At 35.0% G+C, this 15,530-nt stretch overlaps 1 protein-coding gene across 7 annotated transcripts in view; it reads left to right on the top strand.

Moving 5' to 3' along the window:
- The first annotated feature begins 554 nt into the window (after nucleotides 1-554).
- kmr (kramer) overlaps nucleotides 555-15,530 on the top strand; it is a 1,522,801-nt gene continuing 1,507,825 nt past the window's right edge. For all 7 annotated transcript variants that reach the window (XM_069824286.1, XM_069824284.1, XM_069824281.1 and 4 more), the window contains exon 1: nucleotides 555-689. The gene's annotated coding sequence lies outside the window, so the exon portion shown is untranslated. The remainder of the gene's footprint in view (nucleotides 690-15,530) is intronic.

Below are 15,530 nucleotides of genomic sequence, written 5' to 3'. Positions count from 1 at the left end.
GAGGTTAACTTTTTACATGTTACTGTTCAGTTAGATTAGTATTTATTTGTTAATCGTACATGTACATAATTTATTTGTTGGATTTTCCCATATAAACCACTGATGTGTGGCGTGTATAGAGAACTCGTATTCACATTGCACTGCTCTTCAATATTTCCTGTTAATTTTTATCGGTGTGACAAAATATCGCTATAATTCCTGCATATTGTGCATACTTAGCGATATAAAATATCGGTGTGACAAAATCACAGATAAAAGTCACAGATATTTAATTGTCACAGTCACAGTTGTCACAGATACTTGAAAATATCGTTTAAGCTCAACTCTAGTGCCGATGCTGCACCCTCGCACACGGCATAATGACGATGTTTATTTCCGGAGGGGCTCCGCTATTCACATTTCCCTTCGCGTCCTTGGACTCTCCACGCGGCCCTTCCTCCTCCTCGCCGTACTATCGTCACACCAGTACATGATGCACATTTGCTCCATGCGGTGGTGTGCTCTCATGTGTCGTGCGAGTGCGTAAGCAGTTGCTTCTCTTTGTTGATGCGGTGGTCGGTCGTAATGGGAGCATACAGCTTATTGTTGAAGTGATACCGAAGTGTAGATCGGATTACAAAGTGAAATAAGTGTTGTGTGCCGAGAAGTTTTGATACATCATTAATTCTAGGGAGTGATTCTTCATCTGTGTAAGTGTTCCTGAAGCTTTGCAGTGCAACAAGTATTCAGAAAGTGTTTCTTGGCTTTGAGTAATGTGTGTCGATTCACTTCAGGCCCACAAAAATGTATTAATTGAAAACCCCGTATTTTAGTGAGCATTTGTTTGACAAGTTCAGCAAAGTATGTAATGAATATGTTTATACTTTACTTTCATAATCATAATCATCATAATTTGCTTCAAGGATTGGACCCTATAATCTGTTTCGTCCTTAGTATTTCTGAGAAATGTGTTTAGATGTGATTTATTTTATTGTTTCTGTCAGAAGTATCGGAAGATACCATGACATAGTCAACATCAGTCAGAACCGAAGACACTGCACTAAAATTAGAAACAAACAACACTATTAAAAGGGACCTATGAATATATTACACTAACAATTACTATGTTTCAATACGTTCACCATATTGAATCTTAAAAAAAAACGGGGATATAAAACTGAATCTGAAGGTCAATAGACCTAAAAGAGAGATCGCATCGAATTCAATACGGATTAAGTTGCATGAAAACGGGTATCGTATTAAAAATTATTTCAATACGCTAAGCCAGTGATGTCAAAGCAAGCGCATTTTTCTGATCTTGACGTCGTGCGCGAGCAGCAAGCGCTAAGTATGGAAAGAGGAAGGGTTGTGTATATGAATAAGCAACCTGTTGGATTAGAAAACAGTGGTGCACAAACTTCAAACGGAACGTGAAATTTTATGTCGTTATTTTTATATGGCTTCTTTCTGTTTAATTTATCTATATTGTCTGTAAAACAAAAGTACTAACACTGATTTCTTAATATTTCACTCGTGTTTTAAATCTTAATAACATAATAGAGAGTTAAGAAGGAATATTCACTTAAATTCCATAGTAGTATAATATTATACTGTATTAAGTGGATGAAACACACCATTCATAAAGAAAGTGATATTCCAAAGAAAGAGATTCAGTATGACATGATAAGTTGGAATTTATATTGATGGTATCTTTAGCGTTACAAAAGTAATCAATAAACTAATCAAAACAATATTACAGTACAAAGCAAAGTTACCTAGGTACTGTATCTGTTTTAAGTGTAACTAATATTACATAACAAAACTCTTATCGCATCATGCTTTTAAGGTGATATTTGTGAGCAACTTCCTATCATCAAAATATTAAATTATTTCTCTAAATCTGCTGAAGCTATAGAGCTGACATTTTTACAACACATGGGCACGTATCTTTTGCTTATGATGTAACAGTAGTTGCTTTGTTAATTTATTACCTGCAAACAATTTCCATGCGAATATTTTCAAAATTTTCAATACACTATCTTCAGTAATACGTATATACGGTATATTAGATTTACGAAAACATTCTGTAAGGCTACTAAATAAATAGGCCTATATCTGAAAATTTCACTTTTCTATACGAAAAGTTGAGAAAATATTTCCTTTGAATAAAAAAATCGAACTTGTGAAAAATGAGCATTAAAATTAAAACTTATATTCTTATAATGCACTTATACTTCTCAGACAAATCTAAAAATTAACATGGATACAGTTTTAATAAGTTCTCTTCCCTTTATCTATTGAATCAGTGCTGGCCATCCCTGAATGTAGCTCGACCAAGCGGCATATACCACCTCTTTCGTCTGTCTCTTTCCTTTCCGCTGTAAAGCGCTCAGGCTCTCCTGGGCTCTAAAGCGCGCGCTTGCTCCTGTGGGCATCAATTGACATGCCTGCGCTAAGCAAATGAAGATTGTCATTTTTTATGTGTCTGTTTTACCGATAGCGAGCGCAATTTTGTATATTGAAAAGTCGTGTTATAACACATAATATTTTGTATGTTCCTAAAAGGCATTCCTATCATTCTACATGGCTTCATTAATAAACTTACTCGTATGTAATCGTGAAAACTTTGTAACTAATTCAACAGTTCATAGTATAAATACTCGTCAAAAATGACTTTCAAACTCCATCAGGCAAGTCTATCGTGATATAAAAAAGAAGTGTGTTATATGGCAGCAAACACTGTTAATAGTCGCCCTATAGATGTAAAAAATCAAACTGAAAACATAAGATTATTTAAGGCCAAATTAAAGAAATGCCTAATTTTTCACCCCTTTTATTCTGTAGGTGAATTTATGACATTCAACAACGCTACAAGAAACTTTCTAATAAAATAAGTATATATAAATTTCAATCATAAGACACATCTATTTGCAAATGTTTATTTGCTATATGAATATGGAATATATTAACGTTTTCGCCTTATTGGGCATCATCAGATATAATAAAATATGTAATCTGAACCTTGATCAAATTGAGCAAATAACAAATGAGCAATGTCTTTCAAACATTGTTGGTTAAACCAAATGTTTGCGTTAGTGTTGTGTAATTTAATCTTCAAATTCAGATAACGTTTATACAATGCTGTCTGATTGACATTGAATAATTTACAATTCATTTTTATTTTCAGATATGCCTAGTAATATAATAAAATAAGTATATATAAATCTCAATCGTAAGAAAAAAAATGAATTGTAAATTACTCAATGTCAATCAGACAGCATTGTATAAACGTTATCTGAACTTGAAGATTAAATTACACAACACTAACGCAAACATTTGGTTTAACCAACAATGTTTGAAAGACATTGCTCATTTGTTATTTGCTCAATTTGATCAAGGTTCAGATTACATATTTTATTATATCTTATGCCCAATAAGGCGAAAACGTTAATATATTCCATATTCATATAGCAAATAAACATTTGCAAACAGATGTGTCTTATGATTGAAATTTATATATACTTATTTTATTATATTACTAGGCATATCTGAAAATAAAAATGAATTGTAAAAAGAAACTCTCTGTCTTGTATTAAATATCGATACTAACCCTTTGTGTTGTACTAGTATATTGTAAAACTCTTCTGTATATATTTCAACTAGACTGTGACTAAATTAAGACTTTATGGGTGCTATTCATAGACATTTCGCAGCACGCGCTACGAGCGTACTAAGCTAGCCCCGGCTATCGACTGGTTACTTGTACATAATTCAAATCATATCCTATCGCTAACACAGGTTTATGAATACGAAAAACGCTGATCATCCACCGCAAACCCGCGCTAAAAATGTCTATGAATACGGCCCTAAAGTACTAACAGGGCATTCGAAAAGTAATGGCAACATAGTTACTGTTTCACGTTACGTTTATTTAGGTTATTTTTTGCATTACACATTTCAAATATAGTCCCTTGCCATGTCAACAATATGTTGCCAAATCCTTGGAAGACGGTGGATTCTATCTGCAGCATCATTTCTGGATCTCTATCTCAATGATTGATCTGAAGCTCTTTCGGATGTCAACTCTTGATTGAAAGCTAAAGCCTCGTTTCCACCCATTTTGAAATAGTTCGTTATGGTTGGACCTGTCCCACAACCTTTCTGTAAAGCCGTAAAGCACTGGGTTACTTTTTTTCTTCTTGCAACTTCTATTTTTATTAAGAATCATACCTACTCAACATTTTTATGGTAGTATTACTTAATACAAATCAAAAACAGTTCCTGTATTCACAAAATATGGTTACTTAAAGACTTTTATGCTCGACCATGCCGAAATGTAGTAATTATACACCTGGTAGCAGCCCTTTAACAGACCTCATTAAAGTACACCTATTCATTAAAGTTCAGATGTTCCACCAATCTGAAAATACCATTGCAGCAATATGAAAGCGCAAGTATCGGTTATTCTCGGATATGGAATCGAAAGACAACTAGCGCGAGATTAGACAATATTAAACTCTGTCGAAAAAAACAACACAGAAATTAACATAAATTCACCGTCATCTTCCAGCCTTTCAAAAAGTACATTCCCGCAAATTCATTTCACCAATTGCCGGAAAAAATCAATATTGTCGCGCATAAAAAGTCGTATGAAACTTGACTATAATGGTAATGAAGACGCTCGTATGAAAATTATGAAACTCGCTTGCGCTCGCTTCATAAACATACTCGCGTCTTAATTACTACAGTTATAGGCTCGTTGCATAATGTACTATTTAATATTCCACATTTACGCAACAATCGCTCCTTTATTACGTACTACAGGTATCCTATAAGCAAAACTCAGCTCGAACTCCTCGCGGCGCGCATGCTATACCCCTCTTACCCCCTACAATAGGTGTGAGAGCATGCTAGGAACGGGAGCATACGTCATCTGCGCGAGACAGTCATGCCCGCTGGTTTCTGCGCACTGAGGTTTCCTTGTTGGATGCCTATAAAAGATTTCGATGCTCATCGCTAGGAGCGCTGAGTTACAGTATTGTTGTCATTATTTATTGAATGCCCTAGTATTTTTTGACATGTTCCATATTCTATATGTAGTACGTGACACTGAAGGCTTTTTGACGGAAAAACTGAAAAAAAAAGTTCTAATTTTCATAGGAAAAGTAGTTTTGAATATGAAGAATTCATATAGGACGTTAGTTGACTTGAAAACATATTAAAAAATAGCTAAAATTGGAAAACAATTGCTCGGTGTAGATAAATAAAGAGGTAGAACTCTTCAACATGAACGCGAAACTTATATTTTACTTCACTTAATATATGCAAGGCATATCAAAAATCTAAAGTAACCTAATCTAATCTGTCACATATTCGTATATGCAAGGCATACTAAAAGCCTAGCCTAACCTAACCTAGCCTAGCCTAACCTAACCTAACTTAACCTAATTTGTCACAGATTCGTAAATGCAAGGCATTTGGGAAGCTGACGAATTCTATTCGTCCTGGCTGAACTAAACCAACCTAACTAACCTGACACAGATTCCTGCACCGTATAACTTAGAAAAATGAAATTTGAAAGTTTCAGTGTCGCGTTCTATGGAAAAGCCAATAATAATAATAATAATAATAATAATAATAATAATAATAATAATAATAATAATAATAATAATAATAATGTTTATTTATTTATTATATATATGAATCAAATAATTAGTTATTAGAGAATGGAAACAATTGCCTCACGGATATATACAACTCAATAGACATTTACAGCTAGATTCATTACTTTTTGCAGACGATTTAGCTCTGGTGGCATGCTGAGAAGATGAATTACAACGTTCAATTTTTAATTTTTTTAACAAAATTGGAATTAAATATGATATGAAAATCAATAAAGAAAAAACTAAAATTATGGCCTTCTGCGGAAAATACCCTGTGCCTAGCAAAATATGTTTAGATTAAAAAATATTAGAAAGGATAAATTATTTTACATATCTCGGATACACATTGTCTTTTTTCGATGAAGTAGACATTTCACAGAAAATTTCTAAATACACCAAAACAACAGGAATAATTAACACCATTATGAAACCTTCCCTAGTACAAAGACATAATCGAATTCGTCTTTACAAGACCTTGGCGAGACCTGTACTTTGTTACGGCAGTGAGGCATGGACATTGAGGAAGAAAGATGAAAGCAGAATAACGAAATTTATGAGATATACAGCGGGATATACGAAATGGGATCACAAACGCAATGGAAGAATTACAACTAGAACCTGTAATTAATCACGTAAAACATTATCAGAACAACTGGATAAATCATCTGCATCGCATGCATAGAGATAGAATCTAAAATTCTTGCTCCACTATCGTCAAAATGGGAAGAGATCTCTCGGTCGTCCAAAGAAGCGCTGGTTTGAAAATTCAACTGTGAGATCGTAACAGGCCATTTGGCCTAATACTTGAAGGGAAGAAGAAGAAGATAATAATAATAATAATAATAATAATAATAATAATAATAGTGATAACTAGACTTCGTTGAATTGCCACACGCAGCATGCAATCAAGTTTCCGATGTACGGTAGTATGGAGGAGGTGAGCGACCGCCCGGTCTCGTAGTATAAGCAGTTCATGTTAAGAGTTGTGACCGGTCCAAATAGATAGAGCAGCTACAGCTAATGTATACCTATGTAAGCACTTGTTTCTGCATTACTGTGGTTGGAATAATCAAAGCTTAACATTTGTTCAGTGCAGACAAGAATTCAATCAAACATGCTACAATGAGAGTGTTGCTGTTCCAAATAATTGCCCCTGGAATACCCTTACCCCCGCAGCCAGTCTTGACCCGTTGGGGAACGTGGTTGGATGCTGTTAATTATTATGCAGAACATTACGGCAAAATAATGGAGGTAATTGATGCATTGGATAGCACAGATAGTTCCGCTGTTGCAGCTGTAAAGTCATTGTCTTTTGAACAGCTATTGAAAGATATTCTGTTCATTGATTCTAATTTTAAAATCGTGTCCAAAAGCATCACTCTGTTAGAATCGTCTAAACTACAACTCTCAATGAGGCCTTAATATAGTGGATAAAGTATCACAAACTATTATCCAAAATAACAATTCACTAATTTCAGAAAAAGTGAAATGTAAGTTGAGAAGCATCATTGTTAAAAATTCTACCTATTCACAACTTCGTATTATAAATGATGTACTATAAGGTCACGACAAGACATCTGAAGTTGGTGTACTAAAAAGTAGTGTCTTTCCGTTCTTAAAAAATCTACGTATTACATCGTGTGATGTTGAACGTACATTTTCCCAAAATAAAAACTGTTTAAATGTCCATCGGAGGAGGTTACTTTGCAGTCGCTCAAAATGTACGTAACTCTTCACTGCAATGCACATATTCAAGGATGATGTGAGTATCTTACATTAAATTTCAAGAGTTAATATATCTCAACTATAAAATAAATATGTATTTACATGTTTAGACATTACCTACATCAATGATCATTCATTATATTTCTTGAATGCAGGATACAGGTTTTATTGTAGCCGCAGTATACTGCTCAGTATTTACATCAGAGGCTTACTCTATTTTTTACACGCCCTCTTCTCATACAGTCTATATCGCGTGCGCAGTAAACCTTGCGATTCTCGTGGCAATTCCACGAAGTCTAGTGATAACGATAATAATTAAACATATCGCGCGAGAATCTAACAATTATCGAGTAACATGCATATAAAAACATAAAGCATTAAAACTCGTATTTTTTCAAAATTTTATTGCATTAAGTTTTCATAACTTGGGTTCTTGAAGTCTGTAATATGTCTCTCTACGTACAGAGCCAATTGCCACATCATAAAAACGAAATACCGCTGTAGAACTTTGTTTATATATCCACGGTTCCACGAATCTTACTTTTAATACTAGCAGGATAGGAAGCCGTGATCCCCAGTTCAATCGTGTGTTAGTTTGCTTGGTCACGAAATTGATAAAAATTGCGTAACTCGCTAGTCATATAAAACAAACTGAACTTTTGTGTTGGAATTAAGCGTAATAAAAATATTGTGTGTAGCTTTTGAAAAATTAGTGACAGTGATAAAGTTTTCGACCGCCAGAAGGGAATGAGCGGATTACCAGAATAATGTTTTGCCAGTAAACTTTGTGCATGTTCGCTCAGAATTCCCACACAGAAAACTTTTCCTTTGGCCAGCGTTCGTAATTGGAAACGGTTTATGAACGCACCTGCAACTTCCGCTGTCATTCCAACAATAAAAAATTAAATTATCGTTAAGGGTCAAACTGGAGTTTCGAGTGGAAGCTGGCTTTGTATTGCAAACATAATATAATAATAATGATGACAATAATAATGATAATAATAGTAATAATAATAATTGTAATTAATAATAAATTATTATTATTATTATTATTATTATTATTATTATTATTATTATTATTATCAGTATTTGCCTACGCCAGGCATGTCAATTAATGCCCACAGGAGCAAGCGCGCGCTTTAGAGCCCAGGAGAGCCTGAGCGCTTTACAGCGGAAAGGAAAGAGACAGACGAAAGAGGTGGTATATGCCGCTTGGTCGAGCTATATTCAGGGATGGGCAGCACTGATTCAATAGATAAAGGGAAGAGAACTTATTAAAACTGTATCCATGTTAATTTTTAGATTTGCCTGAGAAGTATAAGTGCATTATAAGAATGTAAGTTTTAATTTTAATGCTCATTTTTCACAAGTTTGGTTTTTTTTTATTCAAAAGAAATATTTTCTCAACTTTTCGTATAGAAAAGTGAAATTTTCAGGTATAGGCCTATTTATTTAGTAGCCTTACAGAATGTTTTCGTAAATCTAATATACCGTATATACGTATTACTGAAGATAGTGTATTGAAAATTTTGAAAATATTCGCATGGAAATTGTTTGTAAGGAAATGAATTAACAAAGCAACTACTGTTACATCATAAGCAAAAGATACGTGCCCATGTGTTGTAAAAATGTCAGCTCTATAGCTTCAGCAGATTTCGAGAAAATAATTTAATATTCTGATGATAGGAAGTTGCTCACAAATATCACCTTAAAAGCATAATGCGATAAGAGTTTTGTTATGTAATATTAGTTACACTTAAAACAGATACAGTACCTAGGTAGCTTTGCTTTGTACTGTAATATTGTTTTGATTAGTTTATTGATTACTTTTGTAATGCTAAAGATACCATCAATATAAATTCCAACTTATCATGTCATACTCAATCTCTTTCTTTGGAATATCACTTTATGAATGATGTGTTTCATCCACTTAATACAGTACAATATTATACTACTATGGAATTTAAGTGAATATTCCTTCTTAACTCTCTATTATGGTATTAAGATTTAAAACACAGTGCAATATTAAGAAATCAGTGTTAGTACTTTTGTTTTACAGACAATATAGATAATATTAAACAGAAAGAAGCCTATACAAATAACGACATAAAATTTCACGTTCCGTTTGAAGTTTGTGCACCACTGTTTTCTTAATCCAACAAGTTGCTTATTCATATATACAACCCTTCCTCTTTCCATACTTAGCGCTTGCTGCCCGCGCACGACGTCAAGGTCAGAAAAATGCGCATGCTTTGACATCACTGGCCTACGCGCTCAATGGATAGGACATACCTTGTTGAAGGTGTTATGCATTAGACTAGCGATACGGATTGAATAATAATTCATGTCTTTATTGAGGGCAAAAATTGTCTTATGACATCTCGACCATTGTATGGGACCGTCGCTCATCCAGCATCGTAATACATTTTGGGGGAGCTACAGTGAGTAGCGGAATCGATTCCGCAATCCAGCTATAATGCCTGGAGTGATCGTTGTGCTGCTCACACGTTACCCCCGTACTGGCTCAATGATCGGCACGCCTAATGATCGAATAACCTTAGTAATTATGGCACGAGTGAGTAAGCGAGCGCGCTAATTTTCACGCGTGTTTATAATGAAGATTATACACGTTTAAACGTTTTATGCTATTCTAGCATTGAAATATGCTAAATAAACTATTAGAAATATTTACAAAATGTAATGTTATGACCAGAGACCGGAACTTTGGCAGAATGCCTTTTTAAATGTGTTAAATCTATCTTCATTTTGAAAGTAAATCTGTACGAATTATACCTTCGTGATTGAAACGTCACAGTTTTATGTTGCTCTTTTCTGCCTTTTTTAATACAAGGACATCATTTTATTTTACTAACATTTTTAATATTAACCTGTCTATACCTTTAGAGAACCGGAAACACCGCTTGCTCCCCCCCTCTAAGACTGGAGTTCGATGATACTGGCGTAAAACACAAATCACTCTACTAGGTATAGGAAGGAAGAAAAGTAGTTCATCCATTTACGTAAACTAGGAAATATCGCGATTTTGAGTTTGATAATTTTCATTAGGTTTTTCTTTAATCAAAGTACAGTACTGTATTAAGAATAAGTGTTTTTACTCACGAAGTGAGTTATCCATGCGAACGTATTCATTATGCAGTGTATATTATACTGTCTACAGCACATTAGCGTACAATATAGAGAAAGAAGTTAAATTTAAAAATAATCATAATATGAATATTTAAACACAATTTTGAAAATGGTGGCCGTTCATTTCGATACAGGCTTCAGTTCTTTTGTGCATATTATCGCACTATAGACTATTGCATCTAATTCCAATTGCCAGTTTCGTCCTTCGTACTAGTAACTCATGTTGAAATAATTCTGTACCTACTCTACGTACTGTAAATTCAATCTTCACTTCTGCCCTATCCGAAAATATAAAATTACTCAGACATGCTATCTACTGTCCGTCCAAGTGGTTATGCCGCAGGATTGTAGAAAGGGAGGTAATCACGTGACAGTTAATTACTTAACGAGGCTCTTTTATTTAAGTTAAATTAAACAGCTGTATAATATTACGTAAACGTCCGATTCCTAAGAGAAATTAATGTTTTCAGAAAAGAGCTAAGACAGCCCAGCTTTTGCAGAGGGGCGAGCAGAAGCAGGTGGGGGAAATCGGGATGCGACGTAGGCAAACGGACAGTACCTGTGCGAAAATATGATTCAATATTGAAAGCTCTTTCGTCACTGGAAAACGCGAACATATTTCTGGAACGTACTATACTCAGTAACTCAGTACTGCTTACTATCTACGGTCTTGGTTCTGTGTGGAGTTGGAACTTCATTAGTAGACGGGGTGGGAGTGAAGTACATTCAAAAACTCAGGTACAATAAAAATTGAAGTAAAAATAAAATGATGTCCCTGTATAAATGCCTATAGTAACGACGCTATTATTCCTGGCGTGACTCCTCCTCTTTGCTTACGTCTTAGAAAGTGAAGGCTCTATAAAGTCTAGGTAGGTAGTATCGTTCACCATTTTTGTTCTTTCGTTGCCGAGCTACCATATGAGGAATCTATTTGTCACACCGTTAAACATTATTATATCGTAGCCCCTATGATAATAAATCAAACGCACTGTAATTGAGCGGCAAATAACGTCCTCGTGTGCTTTCTGCGAACGCCAACGAAAGAGCCAAAATGGCGGTTGATTATATATTAAGTATTTATCCAGCCTTAGGAAATGCTTAACATCTTCATCAGCGAATCACAAGACGTACACGTTTAAATGTAGCCGATCTGCAACGTGATTAGCTGCCGGAAATTAGAGCGATGGGACTATAATTTACAAAATAAATGCTTTTTTTGCCTTTATATTATTTATCTATTATTTATTAATTTATTACTAAAAATTGCCTACAGGTATATTTCAATTTATTTCTATAACCGCTACAATGAAGTAACTTCACCGAATGTATATTATTGTCTTTCAGTCAGTTCATATTCTCTTTGCAACAATGAGTGCTGTCGTGCAAAAATGTATAACAGTAAGCGTTTTAATTATCGCTTGTGTTTATTTGACAAGGCAACGCTGATTGCGGGTCTATCGTTATTTTTAATGGTTATTTTTCTTTCAGTTCTCACTGCGACGTTGTTGTAGCTAGCTAAATATTTCATATCGCAACGAATCAGTACAACCAAACACAAAAATGCACTTTCCAAGGCTACTGGGAAGAAGATTTCTTTGCTTCCAACAGTAATTGCAACATCGAGTCGAAAATCTCAATTTGCATTCGACTTATGTAAAGCTTTTCTTGCTGCCGAAATCCTTTTGTGGATAGTACAAGGTTGTGGGTCTAGTGCAAGGTTTTTGTAATTGCCTTTTATTGCATATGTTAGCTATTTATAATGCCTTTTTGCCTGCCTATTTTAGCTATTTATAATGCCTTTTTGCCTGCTTATTTTAATGATTCATAATACTTAAACTTCCGGTCTCTGGTTATGAGTTAAGACGTAGTAGAGACTTAAGTATTGTACTGGATATGACGTAATATATTGCGTGGTTGCTAAGTAACCGTTTCTAAGGTAATGTTGTTTTGTTGTTGTTTTGAAACTCTTTCTTATAGGTACGTTGTATAAAATTGTGTTGTGAAGGCGGTGATGACGTCATGGAATACTAGTTGCTAGGTAACCTTTTGTGGCACCAGTGCCAGAATTAGGCCAATTGTGCACAATTTATAGCGTCATGACAAGCGTGTTTTAATGTTAGGATTGGATAAAGTATTTTGGTAATATATAAATAATACATTTATTTTCTATGTAAAAGAACTCGTAACTATTATTTACACTTCTGTGAAACACAGCACAACATTATGTTGTTGTCAGATAAAATTACCTGGTTTGTGACTAAAGATTTACCGCGACTGCTGTTCAAGGGTTGCAGTGGTGATCTTCCACCCAGGTGGTCTGGGTCCGATTCCTGGCCAGATTGTGTTAGAATTTGTGGTGAACAAAACCGACGTTGCAGAGGATTTTATCAGATTTCCCTCTGCCATTCCAACTACAAAGTCCACCTCCCTCTCATTTCAGTATCATCTGCAGTAGTTAAAAACAGACCCTGAATTTATCGGGGACTCCCCTGAGGATGGAACATAGCTCTGTCAGGGTTGAGGCAAAATTGTCCATCTGTCAGCATCAGATTCACGAATTACACGCAGTCTACCGACCCGGGTTCAGCTCTCGAAAAGCCAAGCCAAGTAATATTGCTTCACTGCAAATGGCCCCGTTAATATGCTAAGGCAGACAGATCTTCATGAAAGTCTGTGCCACGTGCCCTTGTTTATATTATGCCGTTTCACTTACTAAGCTAAACAGATATTATACCAGGAGTTCGTGATGTGTTGCAATTTACAAGGCCATCGTTTTATATAACACAAGGTCAAACTGAGGCACAGTATCAGTAATAATTGCAGAATTGTTCATCATCATCATCATCATCATCATCATCATCATCATCATCATCATCATCATCATCATGTTTTCTTGGTGGAAATTGTTGAGATATTTCTTATATATAAGTATAATATCGTACGTATGGTTAAAAATGGGAGAGCAAAGGCTGATCCACAATAAATCGGGAACGAGAACCATAACGGGAACGGGAAGCGAAGAACGTGAACTTGAAGATTTTTTATTCACAATAAACCGAGAACGGAAATGGCTGTGCATATCGTTATGTATATCAATAACAGTATGTGAAGTCGAAATTACGCATTCTGATGTTATTTGTGTATGCTTGACCAATGACATTCTCTCAGAGTATAAGCATAGTCTAGTATATACAGTCACGAAGTTCAATACGTAGTAAATATGCATCCATAAATAGTTGCTAACCACTAGGATCGCTACTATCGCCTCATTACAGACAATGCGCAATAGTACATGCACAGTCTATTGTTCCTAGTACCCTCATCAACTCAAGCTTCGTGACTGGTATAAGCCAGTCAACACAAACACAGGTTAACCAACTTTGAAATTTATGACCTAGAATATTTAAGATTTCAATTCACGTGGCAAGTTTCTTGTTAATTGTGAATGCTCACATTTAAATACATTTATTTTAACAATTTTTCCGTTCTCGTTCTCGTTTCCGTTCCTCGTTTATTGTGAACTAGCCTTAAATTTCGTGATTTTTTTTTTCTCTAAGTAATGTCACTCGCTCGTATATAATCTTAATTAGCTATGATCTTACACCGGCATTGTATTTGCACTGTTAATGGCAAAATAAAGTTCTTAAATAATAATAATAATAATAATAATAATAATAATAATAATAATAATAATAATAGTTGTACGCTTTGTAAATCAAATGTGTTATTTAACTCAGTTTTATACAAAAACCCAGTTATCAATGGTCTTGTAGGCCTTTAAAGAGAATAGAATTCCCAAACACGAGTAATTTATTTGCCTCTCTATTCTTTCTTATTATCGATGTAGGGGGCCATGATTAACTTCGAAGGTTTTTAAATGTTAAAATAAGGAGAAGAAAATATTGTTTCGATAGGTATCGAAATAGCAGCTTTCGGCATGATGATAATAAAGAATTATGACGAAAATTGAACTGTGTACTCTGTTGTTAATGCAAGATGTATTATAACGGTTTAAAATTCCAGGTTTTCGTCATCGCTTATCGCAGTAACAAGTCTTCTCTTTTCCCCTCTTCCCATTCACTTTGCTCGATAACCGTTGAGCTGCAGATGCTACCCGCGTTTCCATGTTGCCAAGCGTCAATAGAAGACTTTTAAATGCGTGTGTAGCCGTGTCTGTGACAAGCGATAGCGTACTGTGCTCCAACCACGAGAAAGTCTCCGCCAGATGAGACGAAGGGGGGTAATGCTGTGAATGAATGTTGATGTCATAAGATGTCATAAGGTCACACACGTGGGTACTCTCATCTCTATTGGCTAGCTCTCACAGCACAAACCATAACATTGATACAGACATATTGATACTACCCTAGTTACAAAATTAGATCACAGTTAATCTCCTGGGGCCGTATTCATCAGTGGCGTAGCGTCAATGTAAGCTAAAAAGCTTAGCTTCCCCAGTTAATAATAATTTCATAATAAACCTGCAGTTTATGGAGAAAATTATTTATTGATTTTAATAGAATTTATATTTACGCGTTAAATATTGTGATGCGGCAGCTCAGAATTATTTGTGATGCAGCAGTAAACAAGAAGCCTGCACACACTAGCTTCCAAGCAGACCGGTTTCTTCTGTGTAATCCACCCCGCAGATTTTCCATCCCTTTTAAACTACCCTAGTCGCAAGGCTCGAAAAGAAGCTAGCTTTAACATTTAAAATAAGTAGTTTTCGAGTTATGCCTATTCGTCAGTTGTGTTCAGTTGAAGTGTTAGTGTGCATTGTGGCTGATATAATAAATAATGAGCGAAATAATAGTTCCTGACACTAATTTACTTGAATTTTTTAGGACAATTGTATTATCAAGACTGACTTACGAACAAAAGTGTGATTTAAAAAACAAATGACCGACTCCCTTGCTGTCAATGAAGGACACAACCAGAAGACAGACGCATACTTACGTAATGATACTAATATTGTGATTTCTCTAAGTATGACAGGGAGTGAGTTAAAGTTATAAG

Source organism: Periplaneta americana, chromosome 4 (assembly GCF_040183065.1).
Source record: "Periplaneta americana isolate PAMFEO1 chromosome 4, P.americana_PAMFEO1_priV1, whole genome shotgun sequence".
In the NCBI taxonomy this organism is placed as follows: Eukaryota; Metazoa; Arthropoda; class Insecta; order Blattodea; family Blattidae; genus Periplaneta; species Periplaneta americana.
This window is presented reverse-complemented; position numbering and strand designations above follow the sequence as displayed.